We start from the raw sequence: 17,817 nt of genomic DNA, 5'->3' as shown, positions 1-17,817 counted from the left end.
TGACCATAACCCCACATAAAATCACATAACATATTACACAAATCGCATACTCGCAGCACCATTTACGATCACAGTAACTACTCAAAATCAACTCGGTACTAGTATTAAACCTCATATCAAACAAAACCCCGTTCCCAAAACTTTCATAAACTACTGATAATGAAAGAAACATGCGGAATCTCATAACCACTTATCATAGCGACTAGTCATGGAGCTCTCTCTCCCCAACCAGAACCATAATCACTTTCTAAGTCGACTATCGATATCATCCTCCCAAATATACCACTATCAAACCCGATAGTACACATTTTAGGTCTGATGACCTTATATTATCAAACAGAACTATTCCACATACACACCACACCAATATATCTCAAGCCAAAAACTGTGCAATCTGTGCACCCAAAAATGGAAAATATCTTAAAGAAGAGAATTGGTTAGCAAGTTCAACTAGCATCACCACAACCTAATATTTACAACCAACTCCTCAAATTTTGTGAAGAGGATAACCGTAGGCGCATGTACACAATTCCTCAAATACGCTTCTCAAGTAATTTTATCGTAGAGGAAGGAAAGCAATGAAATCAGATAAATTATCAAAGAAATAAAATTCCCACACACTGCACGGACAACTCATGTGGGACACAGACAACTCACGTGCGACACGGGCAACTCACGTGTCAATAATATATATCGCATGGCATGGTCACAGGCCTCCAGTCCCAACATATCATACATGAGCAATTAAACAAATATAAATGTATATGATAATGAAATAACATTCTCATACTCCTGGACTGGTATAAATAACACGCCATAGTGTAGGCGTGTGCAAATTCTCCTATCATAGCTCAAATCGGCAAGTTAACGCAAAATAGTAACTACCAAGTTTTCTCAGGGAATTAGCCTCTTTATAACCTCAAGTATAGCCCAGATAGTTCTCCACAAATGTACGAATACGAGAAACATTATAACTTTATGCTTAACAGTCAACTCTAGGCATATCATAGCCTAAGCATTCTTCCGAGTATGAATACTTGCCCCGATGCCTGCACATGGGCTCAAACCTCACATATATACACACTCATAGCGCATAGCTATCACAAATAATTAACGCAACCAGTGCCTCCACTGAGTTTAAATAAAATACTCACATCAAACAGGTCACAACCTTGAAACAATAAGCTTCTGAGAACTCCTAGTCTCCAAATTCATAGGACACATGAATCATCATAACTGATCCCAATTCTAGTATTCGAATGACTAACACATCTTTCATGCACGATCATCCCACGAGGAATACTTCCATAATTCTTCCGCGCCACATAGAAATAATTTGAATATCAGCAGTCTATCAACCATGTGAGTACTGCAATACTGATGAAAATCCGTAAGTCGAAACACAATGCGCCTTCTGAAATGCGCACCCTTCTCAGGGATTACCGAGCAGTTACAACATTCCTCTATATATCTGAAATTGACCATTTTATCCAAAATTCGTAACCTTCCCTTCAGATTGAACTTTCACCTTGTACATGTAAATCTTAATCCCACACAAGGCACCTCATTTATTATGTCATCATGTGACAAGCACGAGAATCACATTATCAACTCTGAGTCACCAGCAAATTACATACTCGGTTAGTTAGATACCTTCCATTTGCTTACTTCCGGGAGGAAATCACAATACACAACACGTTCCCCACACCGATAGAAAATATCTGACTCAAACCGTGGTAGAAACCATTGAGAACTCTTCGAAATCCATTTGCACATAACCAAGCTATCAGAACTTAATTCCTCTAACTTGACCAAGCCACGCATGTCACCAAAACCAAGAATATTACCACCGAAACATCTGTAAAAATCTCACAACATCATAATTACCAAAAGAATCGAGCATACCATTACCATATTGATCCAACTTGTTACCTATTTGTTTTATTTTCTCCGAGTTTCTTCTGAATTACCCTCAAGTTGACATTTCTCCTTGTCATAACACTACTATCCTTACCCACAACTCACAACAAGACGTCCTAATATAAAACCATACCGCCCTAAGGCCCATAAGCCATTGTATTCTTCTTAAGCACCCCAAAAGTACCACAACCGAGACCCCTACACTGAAAAGACCTTATGTGAACTTAAAATTATTCCTTTTTACCTTTCTTGCACTGAAATGTAGATTCCATAGTCATACAGAATTACCGCAAGTCCCATCACCATCCAGTGTAAATAACTGATTCTGGCAATATAAAAAATTTGAAATTGTTTTTTTTAATTGACACATATACATTTTGAATCCATTAGAACCCTTTCGAAAGTCACCCTCTATGCTCAAATCTAAATTGCACCGCCCAAACGGGCTGAAAGATATAAGCCCCATTAGCATAACAACCCCCAAAGAAGTAACTCTACCTTAACACCACCAATCAAATTCATATTCATGCGCACTACATCCTTCAAAATAACAATTTAATCATTTCATGATTTTTCATATTTTCATAAATTGCAATATAACCAGCATTCAAGAAATTTTCTTACTCGATTCATCCCCAATATCAACCTCTGTAAGTCATAACTAATCAACAAGTATGCCTCAGACCAAACCAATACCACACATAATCATGCAATCAAATCGTAGATAACAGATTCCCCCACTTAGCTCAAATCCATATAACAAAACATCTGATAACTCATACCCATACTCTACTATTGTCATAATCCAGCAGTCAATTCCACGAAAATTCTTCACAAGCTCAGGTAACACAAACCATAAAATACCTCAAATCATCTACTAAGCTCGCCTTCATCCCCGTGACGGTCAAGTCAACTTTCTCAACTAATCCAAACTCAAATCTCAACATATATACCCTGTTAGGATAAAAGAAACCCTCCACTCAACATTATAAGGAACACACATACGTAGATTACTCAGCAGGAGATAACCCACCTGCTTAGCCTCAAATTGGCATCTTGCTATACCCTTTCGCAACCACAATTACTACGGAATCGCTTAATATTTCAGAGTTTGAACTCATCAACACGACATGAGATTTAATTTGTCCTGCAATTTAACAAAGTGAAAGATCCCTCAACACATTCATACTAGAGACTATACGTCAAATCAAGATTCAAACCATCTTAACACATCCCGCAATCACATCATACTTATCATATAGCCATTTAACCGCTCATCGAGCCATTAATTCTTCTCGTAAGGACATTACCTGACCAATGATGCACAACTGATACTGAGCACTCACACACACACACGAATGCGTGGATCTGCACACGAGGTGTAGAGTGCAGCGTGTAGTATGAGTACAACCAACTCAGCAAGTAACAATACTAAATAAAGAACTGAAAGTGGTGATGATCATCACACCAGAGTCCAATTACAGTAATTTCCAACATAATAAGGTAGGCATGCTTCCAAGTTCAACATTTAAGGCCAAATTAGTAATTTCAAGTCAAGTTCAACTGAATCATAAAATAATATCTCTCAAAAATTTCAAAAAAAAAAATAATGATATATGACAGCTGAAATGCAACAGTAATGAAATCAAATGCATCATCTCAGGACCACAGTCACTCAGTCATTCCATTCACTCAACACTCAGTAGGTACTTACGCTCACTGGGGGTGTGTACAGACTCCGGAGGGGCTCCTACAGCCCAAGTGCTATAATCCGCACAGACAACTCACGTGATGCACGGACAACTCACGTGCTATAGTATCAATATTTGGATCCGCACGGACAACTCACGTGTTGCACGGATACCTCACGTGCTGCTCAGACAACTCACGTGCTATAGTATAATATATATAGATCCATACGGACAACTCACGTGCTGCACGGATAACTCACGTGCTATAGTATAATATGTGGACCCGCACGGACAACTCACGTGGTGCACGGATAACTCATGTGTTGCACGGACAACTCACGTGCTATAGTATAATATATGGATCCGCACGGACAACTCATATGCTATAATATAATATCTCACAATCATGCCCTAGGCCTCACTCAGTCATAAATCTCTTCAGTCTCTCGGGTTCTCAATAATCATGAAATCAGCCCAAACAACGATGTTATGATGCATCAATGATGAACAATAGAGACTAAGATAAAATAATCAAGTAAATTATGTCTGAGTAAAAACAACAATTAAATAGATAGTTCAATATGTACATGACCTTTGTGGGTCCATACAGTCCCAACATATAATTAAACATGATTTATGGTTCAATTTCTCTACTATGTGGAGAATGTACAGATAACAGCAGATTATTCAACTACACAATTCCATAGAATTTGACCAAGTCATAATTCCTACGGTGCACGCCCACACGCCCGTCACCTAGTATGTGCATTACCTCAAAACCGATCACATAACATATAATCTGGGGTTTCATACCCTTATGACCAAATTTAGAACTGTTACTTACCTCGAACTGTGAAATTCTTTATTCTGCTATGCCTTTGCCTCGCGAATCGGCCTTTGAATGCCTCATATCTAGCCACAGTTAATTCAATTCAGTAAATACTAATTATAAGAATTAATTTCATATGAAAATACTAATTTTTTAATAAAATCCGAAATTTAACTCAAAAATTTCCCATGAGACCCACGTCTTGGAATCCAACGAAACTCACAAAATCCGACAACCCATTCAATTACGAATCCAACCATACCAATTTCATCAAATTTCGATAACAACTCGACCTCCAAATCTAAAATTTTTGTTCTTGAAAAGTTTTGCAAAAATCTTGATTTCTTCCATTTAAATCCGAAATAAATGATGAATATAACCATGGATTTATGAAATATAATCCCTTTTGGATATAGGACACTTACCCAAGTTGAAGTCATGAAGAAATCCTCAAAATCGCCCAAGAATGGTGCTCCAAAAATCCAAAACGAAATGAAAGAAATGACTATTTTTGGTTCTTAAGTTTCTGCCCATCCGTCACTAAAAGTCCATTTTCCGTTACTAAAAGTCCACACCAGAACATGCTTGCACCAGCAGTTCCTATGAGTCACAAATAATAATACGAACCTAGTCATTCAATCGAAACTCAATTCGGAGCTCATTTGCTCAATGTGATACCAATTTCGCTCGTCAAACAATTAACTCATGTTTCGCGCTAAAAACCCAATCGCGACCTGATTAAATTAGACCAAAATTTTGAGATTACTTCTATAATTCATTATCTAAATCTCGAAAGTCTCAAAATCGAATCTCGATCTCTAGAACTAAAAATGGACCTTTGGATCATTACATGCTTATGCTCAAATCACCAAACTCTTCCTAAAACTCTTCCAAAACTCATCCGAGCCCATGGGACCCCAACAAAGTATACTAACCAGTCCCATAATATGACACAAACTTAGGCGATGCCTCAAATTATATTGAACAACACTAAAACACGAATCACACCCCAATTCAAGCCTATTCAAAACTAAATATTTCCAACTTCTATATTCAATGCCGAAACCTATCAAAACAAGTCCGATTGACCTCAAATTTTGCACACATGCCATAAATGACATAACGAAGCTATTCAAATTTCCAGAATCAGATTCTGACCCCGATATCAAAAAGTCAACTCCCCGTTCAAACTTTTCACTTAAATTTCTATTTGAGCCATTTTAAGCCTAATTTAACTACGGACTTCTAAATAATTTTTCGGATATGCTCCTAAGTCCAAAATCACCATACGGAGCTGTTAGAATCATCAAAACTCTATTCCAGAGTCATTTACACATAAGTCAATCATCCGATCAACCTTTTCAACTTAAGTTTTCTTCTTCGAAACTAAGTGTCTCAATTCATTCTGAAACCTCACCGGACCCGAACCAATTACCTCGATAAGTCACATAACAATTGTAAAGCACAAATTGAACAGTAAATGGGGGAACATGGCTGCAATACTCAAAATGACCGGTCGGGTCGTTACAATTATGCTTGATTTCATGCCTTAATTGTTACCTGCTTATTTTATTTTTGTGCCATAATTGCTACTTGATAATTAGCATTTCATATATTAAATTGCCTATCTCCTCCCTGATTCTACACTTGTTTGTTACTTGCCCCTATATGTTTTCTACATAATTTATAATTGTTGTATACCTTGTTGCTTAATAGTTTCATATTAATTTTGGCATTTATTGAAGTTGTCTTGCGTATAAGTGTTGTTAATTTACTATCACGACGCAATTTTCCCTCAATTGGGTATCGTGATGGCACCTAGTCTTAGGGACTAGGTAAGCCTAACAATAATTAAAACAATAACATTATTTAAATAAAATCTCTTAAAATTCCTAAAACTGGTAGTACAAATCATAAGCTCTACAGAATGTTTGCTAGAAAATTTCTAAATACAACTGTCCAGAAATAAGAATAAATAATACAAAACAAAAACTGGAAGGTGACTCCGAAGCCTGCGAACGCAGCAGCGGGTTTACCTTGAGTCTCCACAGCAACAGTCCACACAGCTAGCTAATGAACAAGTACCTGGATCTGCACAAAAATGTGCAGAAGAGTAGCATGAGCACACCACAGCGGTGCCCATTAAGTATCAAGACTAACCTCGGTGGAGTAGTGACGAGGAACAGTCAAGACACCCACTGGTCTAATAAACCGAACAGATATAAATACATGAATAACAGAAGTATGATGTCTACATAAAGACTATGCAATATGGCTCACAATACAGCAATGGCATTAAAGCAAGAAACAACAAGTATCAGCAGAATATCATGAAAATGACGCAGACAAAGTGAATGGAACACATCCTAAATTCAAAATCACGAATACAGCAAGGACAAGTAATAACGCAGTAATTACAACCGCTTTTACATCAGGTTTTAGTCAACAACTCCATGAGGTACCGGACCTCGGACAAATTCACAACTCACGGGTCTCAATACCTGAACCCTAACACTTGGCATCATTTGCCCTCATAACACCTCAAAACCGCACTGACGACTCACGCGCCAATAGAGCCATTCTCACATAGAAGGCAAGTAAACAAGGGTGAGCATCTATGCTCAACAATATCAAGAACACCTCTTATCCGATAAGAGTGCTTAACTACGTGTATGCTTGTGCAAGTGTCCTAACATAGTCCATGCCAGCAAATAAGCATAAGGAAGAAGAAGAACAGACAACACGTAGAATATTTTCTCCCAGCTTTCACGAGATAAATCTCACACAGGTACGTGTACCACTACACAAATATCAAAAATAAGAATGCCCCCAGGCCATAAATCATCACAAATCAATCCCTGACACAGCCCATCTTGTCTCGCCATGTGTGCAATAGTAACATCAATGCCCCCTTCTCTCGCCACACGTGCATAATAATGTTACCACCTTATCTCGCCACGCAACCCACACATATATATATATATCCCACCTTGTCACGCCGAATGTGAAAATATCAATAGTAACAATAGCACGGCAGAAATCTCGTGCAACCCCATAACAACAACCGCACGGCAGAAACCTCGTGCATCACCACAACAAATACAACAACAACAATGGCAATAATACAAAGTACGACAAGAAAATCAACTCAAGAACTTTTAAATCACATGAAAATGTGGGACCAAATCACAAGGAATAACCACAGTCTGAAATACTAGGTGTAAAGCGAACAACTCAACAAAGGGAAAACTAAGGTGTAGCAACGAATCCCACAATATACACTTCAACAACAGGAAAGCTAACACGAATCCAATAATGCCAAATAAAACAAGTCGACTAAGATATAGGATATCTACTTCTTTTAAGGTTGAGGAAATTACGAAAGATATTCAACAATTCAATTAAGGATAACAGCGGAAAAATAATCATAACCTCAATTAAGACTGAATAATTATAGGATAAAATAATATAAATTCTAAATAAAGATAAGCAGTTATGAAAGATAGCATGGCTATAAAAGAGATAACAGTTTCAATTAAGGCACATATGAATCAACTAACGATAATAGTGGATCATGAAGCAATTTATTCTAATTAAGCAGGTAGATGTGAATCTAATAATTTAGATATATAATCATAACAAGAACAACTGCATATTCAATGAATACAAAGACCTAAGAACCCTAAAAGGCCACTTTCCACAAATAAGTCCGTGCACGCACTCGTCACCTCGTGTACACGGACTTCAATCAATATAGAAGACTCAAATCATAAGGGGAAGTCCCCCACACAATGTTAGGCAAGATACTTACCTCGAACCAAGCTCAAACAATCGGTCACAATGCCTTCCAACGAATATCCAGCTCCGAATGGCCCAAATCTAGCCAAACACAATTGCATAACATGAATACAATAATAATAGACTTATCTAATCAATAAAATCAATATTTGAATAAAATTTCCAAAATTCGCCCTAAAAAATTGACCCGGGCCCATGTCTCAGAATCGGGTAAAAATCACAAAATATGAATACCCATTCACTCACGAGTCCAACCATATAAGAATTACTCAAATCCGACCACAAATCCCCTTTCAAAACGCGAAATCTTTATTGAAGAAGTTCTTCCAATTTTTCCAAATTTCAACCCCAAAATCCGAAACTAAATGGAGAAAACAACTATAGATTAATGGAATATAACCAAAAATGAGTTACGAATCATTATCCCAAAGCTTCCTCTGAAAATCCCTCGAAAAATCGCCAAATTCTGAGCTCTCAAGTCCAAAAATGAAGAATAAAACCAAACCCTCGAATTTCTCTTTTCTGCCCAGGCGTGACCGCACTTGCGACATAATTAGCCGCATCTGCGCGACCGCAGGTGCGCACATCCAAACCGCACCTGCGCTTCTCTCTCTTCTGCGGAGCCGCTGATGCGCACAAATTCTCCGCACCTGCGGAGACTGTCAAGTCCAGCTCTTATCGCACCTGCGCCCTAACTTTCGCATTTGTGGGCATCGCATATGCGGAATTTTCCTCGCACTTGCGACCCCTGGTACTCCTTCACTTTTTCCGCTTTTGCGCTTGCCTCTCCACACGTGCGCTTCCGCACCTGCGGTCTCTTCACCGCAGGTGCGAAAATACCAGAAGCCTGAAGACTTAGCAGTAACACAAATCAAACTTTTAATCCATTAAGCACCTGAAACTCACCCGAGGCCCCCCGGGACCTCAACTAAACATACCAACCAATCCTAAAACACCATACGAACTTAGTCGAGCCCCTAAATCACATCAACTAGCGTTGAAACTATGCATCGCACCATGAATCGAACTTATAAATTTTTAAATCATTCAACTTCTAAAACTCATGCCGAAACCTATCAAATTAACCCGAAATGACGTCAAATTTTGCAGGCAAGTCCCAAATAACATAACGGAGTTTTTCCAACTCTCGGAATCGCATTCCGACCCCGATATCAAAAAGTCCACTTCCGGTCCAAAATCTCCAAAAATTCGACTTTTGCCATTTCAAGCCTAAATCAGCTACAGACCTCGGATTTACAGTCCGTACATGCTCCTAAGTCCAAAATCACCCATCGGAGCTAATGGAACTGACGAAACTCCATTCCGGAGTCGTCTTCACATAGTTCCGACTACGGTCAAAATCCTAAGACTTAAGCTTCCGTTTTAGGGACTAAGTGTCCTAAATCACTCCGAAACAACTGGTAACCGAATTCAACCATGCACGCAAGTCAATACACATAATATGCAGCTTCTCAGGGCCTTATACCGCCGAACGAGACTTAAATTCTCAAAACGACCGGTCGGGTCGTTACATCCTTTCCCTCTTAAACAAACGTTCGTCCTCGAATGTGCTAAGCATCGCCTCGAAGGCTTGAAATCACTGAAAGCAGATATTCAATATACACCCGTGGGTGACCCCACGTCACCCCAATCCACATAAGCCTGACGATACCATCTCAACTGTAATTTATCCTTTCTATCAACACCGATAAGCCTTAGAGTTAAAATTCTCACCTTCCAATTATCTTCAAAAGACCCGATTCTAAATCCATTACCGATATCAGTATTAACCAGCTGTAACAACTCATGACTACACCCACAAGGTACGACCACACAATAAGACACACCACATATAGGCCCATAATAACATTTCTGATCACAATAGCTACCCAAAATCAAAACCAGCACCGACAATTAGACCCATATCCATTAATAACCCGTTTTAAACCTCCACAACGCTGATGATGATGAAAGAAACATGAAGACCTCATAACTATACACCCGAATCAACAAGTCACAACTAACACCACCGGGCATACACCCCGCAAGCCAAAACTCAAGAAGCACATAACAAAATTGACTAAATATGTAAAGAGAAACACATAAGATAAATATCAAACAAGCCCGACAGGCACAACTTTCTAACAATACCCTACTACGAATCAATTCAAAAGGAAAAATCAAAGTACATGAACAAATCATAAGGATCTCATCCTGGTATCACCCTCCACCGCGGCACGCAGCCTGGCTCAAACATATTAAATCACATGGAGTCGCGAGGGTCTCGCCCTCAACTCTGAATCACATGTCGAATACGCATTATACCAATGGAAATCCTCCACTAACTCAATTCTGCCAATAAAATCTCAACACTTGCTAAATTCTCACCCCGTAGAGTATCAAACCACAAATTATAACCAAGTTACTCAGAAATCACATCAAACATGCCATAATGGACAACATGAATTCACTTATAGTCTCGTAATAATGAATAGAAACAAACGATAGACATGGGCTACCACTCATAGAGTCTCCCAACAGGGGTAAACACCTAAACATAATACTAAGTCATAAACTCACCCATAGGTGGGACAACAAGTAGGGGAACTCGCCCCGATAAGCAGGACCGAAACAAAATACGAATGGTGCCCCTCTGTAACAAATCAAAAGCATATATGTATGACATCATCTGGCACAGTGGCCTCAATCCTACTATATGAAACACATCAACGGGTCGGGTCTTCCCCTCTTGGGCGCCCTCTACTCGCATGAATACTCCGTTGTGACATGCATGTCCGGAGTCTAGGACAATCTCTCACCCTGTGGCTGGTATCCCCACACTCGAAGCAACCTCTCTGCTGACGTGGTTGTGGGAACTGTGCGGTACGAGTACTCTGAGACCCATGAGCACCTGAAATACTGTGCGAAGCTTGAAGTGCAAACTGAACTGGCTGACCCACAAAACCTCTACCATGTCGTACCCTGCCTCCAAAATAAGGACCAGTAGATCTCTCCGGTCTACGAGGCCTCCTCACCTTCCTGTCCTCTCTCTCGTGGCCTCACCTATCTTCTCTCTCCTGGTCCCACATGCCCTTTACTCGACGGGTGATCCCTACCACCTGATGAAACAAAATATCTGACTATAACTCACGAGCCATGCTGAACCGAATATCATGCCTGAGTCCCTCAATATATCTACGGACATGCTCTCTAACTGTAGAGACCAAAGCAGGTGCATGCCTGGCCAAATCACTGAATCTCACGGCATACTCTGACACTGACATAGTGCCCTGGCGCAGCTACTCAAACTCCTCGCGCCATGCATCTCGAAGGGATTGAGGTACAAACTCTCTCAGGAACATCTCTGAAAACTGAACCCATGTAAGTGATGCTAACTCGGCTGGGCTACCCAACTCATATGCCGGCCACCACTGGTAAGCCGCTCCTCTGAGCTGGAATGTAGTAAAAGCAACCCCGCTTGTTTCCACAATACCCATAGTACGGAGAATGCGGTGATACTCCTCCAAAAAACCCTGTGCACTCTCTGAAGGCAAACCACTAAATGTAGGAGGGTCATATTTATTGAACCTTTCAAGTCTAAGCTGCTCTTCCTTAGATGCTGCTGCCCTGACCACGGGTTGAACTAGGACCACAGGCTGTGTCACCATGACACCTGGAACCTGACCAACATGAACTCGCTGCTCTGGGGTGTGGGCGGTGGGAGTTTGGGATCCTCCCCCGGTCTGTGAAATAGCTGGTGCAACCGGAATCAACCCCGCCTGAGCCAATGTACCAAATATGCTCAGGAACTGTGCTAAGGTCTCCTGAAATCCGGGGGTAACAGCAGGCGCCTCCGGTACCTGCTCCCCAACTAGAACTATTGGCGGCTCCTCAACTGCTGTCCTGGTAGATGCTCTGGTTGTGGCACTTACTCCTTGTTGGCCTCTGCCTCTGCCTCTGCCTCTAGCGATACCTGCTCCGGGAGCAGCGTCGTCGATAACTGCAGCTCTTGTCCTCACCATCTGTGAGAGAATGGAATGATAAAAGTTCAAACTCCGAGATTAATAAGCTCGCACGATAGGAATTAAAGAAGTGAAATTGTCCTAATAGTTCCGTAGCCTCTCGAAGATAAGTACAGACGTCTCCGTACCGATCCGCAAGACTCTACTAAACTCGCTTATGACTTGTAGCACCTATGAACCTAGAGCTCTGATACCAACTTGTAGGTGACTCTGAAGCCTGCGAACGCAACAACGGGTTTACCTTGAGTCTCCACAGCAACAGTCCACACAGCTAGCTAACGAACAAGTACCTGGATCTGCAAAAAAAATTGCAAAAGAGTAGCATGAGCACACCACAACGATGCCCATTAAGTATCAAGACTAACCTCGGTGGAGTAGTGATGAGGAACAGTCAAGACACCCACTGGTCTAATAAACCGAACAGATATAAGTACATGAATAACAGAAGTATGATGTCTACATAAAGACTATGCAATATGGCTCATAATACAGTAATGGCATTAAAGCAAGAAACAACAAGTATCAGCGGAATATCATGAAAATGACGCAGACAAAGTGAATGGCTCACAATTACAGCAAGGACAAGTAATAACTTAGTAATTACAACTGCTTTTACATTTGGTTTTAGTCAACAACTCCACGAGGTACCGGACCTCGGACAAATTCATAACTCACGGGTCTCAATACCTAAACCCTAACACTTGGCATCATTTGCCCTCATAACACCTCAAAACCGCACTGACGACTCACGCGCCAATAGAGCCATTCTCACATAGAAGGCAAGTAAACAAGGGTGAGCATCTATGCTCAACAATATCAAGAACACCTCTTATCCGATAAGAGTGCTTAACTACGTGTATGCTTGTGCAAGTGTCCTAACATAGTCCATGCCAGCAAATAAGCATAAGGAAGAAGAAGAAGAACAGACAACACGTAGAATATTTTCTCCCAGCTTTCACGAGATAAATCTCACACAGGTACGTATACCACAGCACAAATATCAAAAATAAGAATGCCCCCAGGCCATAAATCATCACAAATCAATCCCTGACACAGCCCATCTTGTATCGCCACGTGTGCAATAGTAACATAAATGCCCCCTTGTCTCGCCACACGTGCATAATAATATTACCACCTTATCTCGCCACATGCGCAATCCACACATGTATATATATATATATATATATATATATATATATATATATATATATATATATATATATATATATATATATATATATATATATCCTACCTTGTCACGCCGCATGTGCAAATATCAATAGTAACAATAGCACGACAGAAACCTCGTGCAACCCCATAACAACAACCGCACGGCAGAAACCTCGTGCATCATCACAATAAATACAACAACAACAATGGCAATAATACAAAGTACGACAAGTAAATCAACTCAAGAACTTTTAAATCACAGGAAAATGTGAGACCAAATCACAAGGAATAACCACAGTCTGAAATGCTAGGCGTAAAGTAAACAACTCAACAAAGGAAAAACTAAGGTGTAGCAACGAATCCCACAATATACACTTCAATAACAGGGAAGCTAACACGAATCCAATAATGCCAAATAAAACAAGTCGACTAAGATATAAGATATCTACTTCTTTTAAGGTTGAGGAAATTACGAAGGATATTCAACAATTCAAGTAAGGATAACAGCGGAAAAATAATCATAACCTCAATTAAGACTGAATAATTATAGGATAAAATAATATAAATTCCAAATAAAGATAAGCAGTTATGAAAAGATAGCATGGCTATAAAAGAGATAACAGTTTCAATTAAGGCGCATATGGATCAAGTAACGATAATAGTGGATCATGAAGCAATTTATTCTAATTAAGCAGGTAGATGTGAATCTAGTAATTTAGATATATAATCATAACAAGAACAGCTGCATATTCAATGAATACAAAGACCTAAGAAACCTAAAATGCCACTTTCCACAAATAAGTCTATGCACGCACTCGTCACCTCGTGTACACGGACTTCAATCAATATAGAAGACTCGAATCCTAAGGGGAAGTCCCCCACACAAGGTTAGGCAAGATACTTACCTCGAACCAAGCTCAAACAATCGGTCATAATGCCTTCCCACGAATATCCGGCTCCGAATGGCCCAAATCTAGCCAAACACAATTGCATAATATGAATACAACAATAATAGACTTATCTAATTAATGAAATCAATATTTGAATAAAATTTCCGAAATTCGCCCTAAAAAGTCGACCCGGGCCCACGTCTCGAAATCGGGTAAAAATTACAAAATATGAACACTCATTCACTCACGAGTCCAACCATATAAGAATTACTCAAATTAGACCACAAATCCTCTTTCAAAACGCGAAATCTTTATTGAAGAAGTTCTCCCAATTTTTTTCAATTTCAACCCCAAAATCCGAAACTAAATGGAGAAAACAACTATAGATTAATGGAATACAACCAAAAACGAGTTTGGAATCATTACCCCAAAGCTTCCTCTGAAATCCCTCGAAATATCGCCAAATTCTGAGCTCTCAAATGCAAAAACGAAGAATGAAACCAAACCCTCGAATTTCTCTTTTCTGCCCAGGCGTGACCGCACCTGCGACATAATTAGCTGTATCTGCGCGACCGCAGGTGTGCACGTCCAAACCGCACTTGCGCTTCCTCTCTCTTCTGTGCGCCAAAATCCGCTTCTGTGGAGCCGCTAATGCGCACAAATTCTCCGCACCTGCGGAGACTGTCAAGTCCAGCTCTTCTCGCACCTGCGCCTCAACCTTCGTATTTGTGGGCATCGCAAATGCGAAATTTTTCTCGCACCTGCGACCCCTGGCACTCCTCCACTTTTTCCGCTTCTACGCTTGCCTCTCCGCACGTGCGCTTCCGCACCTGCGGTCTCTTCACCGCAGGTGCGAAAATACCAGAAGTCTAAAGACTTAGTAGTAACACAAATCAAACTTTTAATCCGTTAAGCACCCGAAACTCACCCAAGGCCCCCCCGGACCTCAACTAAACATACTAACCAATCCTAAAATACCATACGAACTTAGTCGAGCCCCCAAATCACATCAATTAACGTAGAAACTACGCATCATACCATGAATCGAACTTAAAATATTTTAAATCTTTTAACTTGTAAAACCCGTGCCGAAACCTATCAAATCAACCCGGAATGACGTCAAATTTTGTAGGCAAGTCTCAAATAACATAACGGAGTTGTTCCAACTCTCGAAATTTCATTCGGACCCCGATATCAAAACGTCCACTTCCGGTCCAAATCTCCAAAAATTCGACTTTCGCCATTTCAAGCCTAAATCAGCTACAGACCTCGGATTTACAGTCCGGACACGCTCCTAATTGCAAAATTACCCAATGGAGCTAATGGAACCGACGAAACTCCATTCCGGAGTCGTCTTCACATAGTTCCGACTACCGTCAAAATCCTAAAACTTAAGCTTCCGTTTTAGGGACTAAGTGTCCCAAATCACTCCAAAACATCCGGTAACCGAATTTAACCATGCACGCAAGTCAATACACATAATATGAAGCTGCTCAGGGCCTTATGCCGCCGAACGAGACTTAAATTCTCAAAACGACCGACAGAGTCGTTACATTTACATTGTGGGGTCGGGTTGCACGTCGTGACGGAATTTATTTGAAAGATTATATTGTGAGATCGGGTTGCACGCCGCAATGGAATTAATTAAAAGTTTACATTGTGAGATCGGGTTACACGCAATAATAGAATTTATTTAAAGTTTATACTGAAGGATCGAGTTGTACGCCGCAATGAAATTTAATTGAAGGATTATATTGTGGGAATAGGTTGCACACCGCAATATAATGATAAAAGAAATAATTGATTGTTGATATGACTACCTGTCTTACCTCTGTGAGCACCTAATGTTTGCCCTAATATAAATTACTCCTAAAAAATCTAAAAAATAGCTTTAAATTATTTTTCTATATTTTTTGCTTAGTTAGCTTTGTACGTATTCATGTTTGATGCATTTTTAAGTTGCATTTTAAATCCTAAAGAAAATATAATTTTTTTTTGAATTCTTACATTTTTAGATTTTAATTGCATAATTAATTGCATTTGTAAAACACTAAAATACCAAAAAATACATTAGTAACTCTACATGCATTTGTTAGCTAAATGAATTAGTTAATTGTAGAAAAATAGGTCATTAGGTTAATTTTGCAAATTTGTTGGAATCAGGAATGTTAAATAAATTGATTAGTCTTGCAAAATACAAAGAAAGAAAAGAGTAGGCTACTGGGTCTTTAATGTCGTTTGGACCATTTAATTTGAGGCCCAAAATCCAAATCTGTCCGCCCCAGCCCACTATCCAATACCCGGTCCAAATCCTTAACCACTGAGACCATGAAACGACGTAGTATCACCCAAATACTACGTCGTTTTCCCTTCCCATTTTCATTAAAACCTTCCCTTCCCCTTAACCCTAGTGGATCGGATGCCCTCCGCCATTTTCCTAACCCTAGCGTCGCCCAAGACCCCTCCTCTAGCAGAGAGAACAGATGGACACCAGTCCTTCTAGACCAAACCTAGCCGCCACCCCCCACTCTCTCGTCCTCACCTCCTACACTCACCTCATCTCACTCACACACAGTTAGAAGCGCAGATTAGTAGCTAGGAATTCTGGAAATACAAATTTCCCGGATCTGAAACAAATACTCCAAAAATAAAAGCAAAAAATTAAAACAAAGAGATTTCAAAAGCTGTTTCCTCCTCTATTTGTTGCGGCACATTTTCTGTGATTTGAAAGATTGTTTTGAGCTTGGAAGTGCTAATCACTGCTGACTGTTGCTAGATCAGCCTTGCTGAGCTTCATCCTTACGGATTCTAGCCTTTATTTGGCTTTTCAAAATCTGTCTCCATTATGCCGATAGGTATGTGATTGCTCACCTGAACTTTTTCCTTTGAATGTATAAATAATGATCGAATTGCCCATTGTATCCATGTCTAATTTCACATGTTCATTATGCTTTATTGCCAGATTTGTCTACATGTGAGTGTTCTGTTATAATCTAATTCTAAACTGACTGTTTGAAGCTGAAACTCTAAGGTGAAATCGTCCAAATGCTTTAATGCCATGTCACAGATTCAGCTTGTATACATACTTACTGCCGTCCATGCACTGATTTAATTTTTGATGAGTTTGAATTCCAGTTCATACCATTTCTGATATTGAAATTAATTGAGATTATAGCATAACCATTAGAGAATTAATTGATCCAATGAAACTCTGGAGTTAACTCAAGTGTTTGATTTTATAGTCGGGATCTCGTTCTGTTTCACATGGCACGTCTTATTGATTCAATGATAACAGTCTTCTATTGGTGGTTGCAAATTAAGAAATCAGTGTAGAAGGTCAGGAAGATTGGTGGGTCATCACTGTTTAGGTAGTTAGTCTCATTAGTTAGAGACTCGTGGTCAATTTTAGATAATATCTATAGACATACATGTAATTCATTCCACATTTGGTTGTATATTTGTTAATTTTGATTTGATGCAATTGGTTATTGATTTGA

The 17,817-nt window shown here is 39.7% G+C and overlaps 1 long non-coding RNA gene across 1 annotated transcript; it reads left to right on the top strand.

Annotated features, from left to right (window-relative positions):
* Positions 1 to 16,738: 16,738 nt before the first annotated feature.
* Positions 16,739 to 17,817, top strand: LOC107775988 (uncharacterized). Its single transcript, XR_001645855.2, has 2 exons — positions 16,739 to 17,175; positions 17,283 to 17,817. It is a non-coding gene; the product is annotated as an uncharacterized LOC107775988 (long non-coding RNA).

The sequence above is a fragment of the Nicotiana tabacum genome, chromosome 15 (genome assembly GCF_000715075.1).
Source record: "Nicotiana tabacum cultivar K326 chromosome 15, ASM71507v2, whole genome shotgun sequence".
NCBI lineage: Eukaryota > Viridiplantae > Streptophyta > Magnoliopsida > Solanales > Solanaceae > Nicotiana > Nicotiana tabacum.
The sequence above is the reverse complement of the archived record's forward strand: the minus strand, read 5'-3'. Positions and strand labels throughout refer to the sequence as shown.